At 33.4% G+C, this 4,284-nt stretch overlaps 1 protein-coding gene across 4 annotated transcripts in view; it reads right to left on the reverse strand.

Annotated features, from left to right (window-relative positions):
- LOC106873822 (glycosaminoglycan xylosylkinase) overlaps positions 1–4,284 on the reverse strand; it is a 419,531-nt gene that overhangs the window by 67,983 nt on the left and 347,264 nt on the right. The window lies entirely within an intron of this gene.

Raw genomic sequence — 4,284 nt, forward strand, 5'->3', positions numbered from 1 at the left:
ATAGATAGATAGATAGATAGATAGATAGATAGATAGATAGATAGACAGATAGATATATAGAGATAGATAGATAAAGAGATAGGAAGACAGATAGATAGCTCCGGCCAGTCAGTACCCAAAGAATCAACTCAAACCAGCAGTAAAGTTCCTTGTCAGATTTTTCTACTTTCACTTCTGACAGCTAATACCATGACAGTGCCAAATATTTTGATAATTGCAATGTAAGTACAATTTAATATCTGATAATTTCAATAATTATTAATGAAATATTCAGTAATTGTAATGCATGTGGAATTAAATATTTGGTAATTGTAATGCATATAAAAACTAAATATTTCATTTGGCATCTATCAAAATGAAAACTAGATTACCATTAAGGGGTACATGTATTTGTGTGTGCATATGCATGCACATGCCTTATCTTGTATCCTTTAACAATAATCTAGTGTAAAGGAGATCTGAGGCTTTGTGTAGAGAGAGCAATTGTTCAAGACTGAAGAATTCTGTTGAGAATAATGGTGCAGACAATAAGCAGAATATTGAGGCTAATATACCAAGTTGTACATTATAAAGCTAAGTAATAACTTCTTCCTATTTAATCAGTGGAGGAAAGAGTGTAACACCTAAGGTTTCGTTTTGGAAGGCCTACAAGTCCAAACTGAGAAAAAAAAGTTCTCTTCAAACTGAAGACCAGACCCTCAAATGCTTGTAATAATGTAGGTTCTGCTAAAGATACCTAAGGGCCAGATGGGGTATTAAACCATGTGTTGGATTAAGTCCACCACTCATAGGTAACACAGTTTTAATGGTACATTCTTTTTATTAGATGATGGAATGAAAAACAGGATTAAATGTACTCAATAATTTACATTTTAATATTTTTGCCTTCAATAAAGCAGTGAGATGGTATACTTGTTAGCATACTGGGCAAAATGCTTAGCAGCAATTTGTTCAACTACATGTTCTGGGTTCAAATGCCACTGAAGTTGACTTTGCCTTTCATCCCTTTAAGGGTTGATAAAATAAGCATCTGTTGAACACTAAGGTCGATGTAAACAACTTATCCACACTTCTGAACATGATGGCCTTGTGCCAGAATTCAGAACTAATGCTGCTACCTTCAGTAAAGTGGTGAGCTGTAGAATTGTTACTGAACAAATGCTTATCAGTATTTTGTCTGTCTTAATATCTCAAGTTCAAATTCTTCTGAGGTTGACTGCTTTTCATCCATTTGAGATGTACCAAATGAGCACTGGGGTCAATGTAATCAACTTACTCTCTCCCCTGAAATTGCTGGCATTGCACCAATATTTGAAACCAAAATTTCTACCTTCAGTGGAATGATATATGAAACCAAAGAAACACATTTTCTCTGTAGTAGTAGTAGTAGTAGTAGTAGTAGCAGTAGTAGCAGCAGTAGCAATAACAACAATAATAATAAAGAATTACTTTTTGAAAATACATTTGACAATTTGCTTGAATTACATTTCTTTGCTTTGGAAATCTATTTACTATTCTATATTTACAATATTGAATCATAAACCACACATTTGTATCATAAATTCATCTGAAACTTTTATATAACTTATTACCAATATCAAAATACTAAATAATGCAAATGATAAAGTTTTCGTTTTTTTTTTATCTTTAGTAATTTTTTTTAAAACAGGGAAGACTTAATATGAGAATAGTGCTTTAAATATTCTCTTCTAGTTTGATATATCCACAGTTGCCCATTATGGATTGGCTTGAAGGTTATTTTATCTATATAGTTCAAATGTAGATTTCTGATATGAACATGTTAAAATGCTTCAGTGTTTTATTATTTATTACAGTAGCTGGAGATTTGAATAGCATAAAAATGAAGATATTTCAGGGTAGTTCAAAAGCTAAAACATTCTGTTTGTTTACATGTATATGTATGCATTTATGAGTGCATGTTACATGCAGATTTAAATGTGTGTGTGTGTGTGTGTGTGTGTATTTATGTATATACAGACACGCATTTATGCACATATGCAGGAACTGTGATGGATATATATAAAGTGGAAATATGACAGGTTTTGATAAGCACAAACAGTTTCATATGTGAAGAGCACAATGAAACACATTGAGAAGACACAAAATGTATACATATGTATGTATGTGTGTGTCTATTCACACATACATACATACACATACAATGAATTAAATACCAACAATAACCTCCATTCTTCATTTGCATTTTTTCATATATCTTTTATCTTTTACTTGTTTCTGTCATCAGACTCTGGCCATGCTGGGGTACCACATTGAAGAATTTTGGCTGAATGAATAAACCCCAGTGCATAATTTTTAAAGCCGGGTACTTATTCTATCTTAGTTATGGGGACATAAACATACAATGCCAATTGTCAAGCAGTGGTGGAGACAAACATAGACACACACATACATGCATACACACACAACGGTCTCCTTACAGTTTCCACTTACTAAATCCACTCACAAGGCTTTGGTCAGCCTGAGGCTATAGTAGAAGACACTTGCTCAAAGTATTATGCAGTGGGACTGAACCCGGAACCATGTGGTTAAGAAGCAAACTTTTTACCACACAGCCATGCCTGTGCCTCTACAAACACACACATACACACACACACACACATATATATCAGAGATGAAAGGTCTATGTATGCAATGCATGCACTACATGCCTTACTATTTTTCCCCAATAGATAATTTTTGTGCAATATATCATAATTGATTATTGATAATTTCCACTAGATTCATATTTACTTTTATTTCGCATTCCTTCATTTCTTAGTATAAAGTTGTCAAAAGAAACCTAGAGAAGGGAAAGCAAAGTTTTTACTGCTTGCTTTCAATCATAACAAGAAAAGTGATGTTATTTCCTTTGTATTCTATTATTTTCGAGAAGAGAAACAAAAAAATGGGTGAGTGGTCAAGAAAGAGAAAGACAAAGAAAACAGATATTTTACTGCTTGCCTTCCAACCATGTTAAGCCAGCAGACACGTCAACATTTTTTCCTCTTGAAGTGCTGATGTTTTTCCTGTCCTGTACTGTACTGCAGAGATCAAAAACTTGCCTATTCCTGAGGTTTTCCTCATAGTGAGACTGATTTAGATGAGAAAAGCATATTTAGTCAATTTATGAGTTTGTTTTATGGCTTTCTGATATATCTTGTATGATTATTCGGCATTGAAGAGTACACATTTTATCTTTTATTTTTTACTTGTTTCAATCAGTAGACTGTGGCCAAGCTGGGGCTTAAATATTTTAAGGCCTGATGATTATTTTTTGGGGCTCTTGTACCAAACTGCTAAGTTACAGGAACGTAAACACACCAATGCTGGTTGTCAAACACAGACACAAAGACACACACACACACATACATACACACACACACACACACATATATATATATATATATATACACAAAGGGTTTTTCTCAGGTTCCTTCTATTAAGTCCACTTACAAAGTTTTAGTCGGCCCAAGGCTATAGTAGAAGTCACTAGTAGAAGACTGGACCTGGAATCATGTGGTTGGGAAGCAAACTTCTTACCACGCAACTACATTTGCTTTCTAAAAAGATTTAACCAATGGAGAATTTTTTAATCCCTTCTTAAGACCTGAATTCAGTCATGTGACCCCAGAGTTTTCTTGACTACTTCACACATAAAGCAATAAGAAGAAACCAGCAGAGAGAGAGAGAGAGAGAGAGAGAGAGAGAGAGAGAGAGAGAGAGAGAGAGAGAGAGAGAGAGAGAGAGAGAGAGAGAGAGAGAGAGAGAGAGAGAGAGAGAGAAAAAGAAAGAGAGAGTGTATGTGTGTGTGTGTGTGAAATTAAAAAGTTTACATTCATTTGTTCAGGCCAATGCTTTAAAATTTAATTTTAGATATTTAAAGTTATTTAAGGAAGGTTACATAAAAAAGTAAGCTAGCACCTAAATTATCTATTAGCATAAAGCATTGATCCCTTTAAAAAGATTATATATAACACAATAGAATTTCTCAATCAAAACCAGAGTAGGCAGAACGGAACCGTTATTTTGATTGAAAGTATTATGTTTGAGTGAATGATGAGAAACCTATTCTGAACAAATTTTTCTGTTTCCCATGTCTGTTAGTTTGCCAGTATAAGAATACATTTTCTCAGCTTTGAAGTGATATTGAAAACGAATATCACTTTCAAGTGATATTCAAAACAAAATCATTTAATTGTATAGCTGTTTGTGTGTGTGTGTGTGCCTGTATATATATATATATATATATATATATATATATAT

This window comes from Octopus bimaculoides, chromosome 1 (genome assembly GCF_001194135.2).
Source record: "Octopus bimaculoides isolate UCB-OBI-ISO-001 chromosome 1, ASM119413v2, whole genome shotgun sequence".
NCBI classification, from domain to species: Eukaryota; Metazoa; Mollusca; class Cephalopoda; order Octopoda; family Octopodidae; genus Octopus; species Octopus bimaculoides.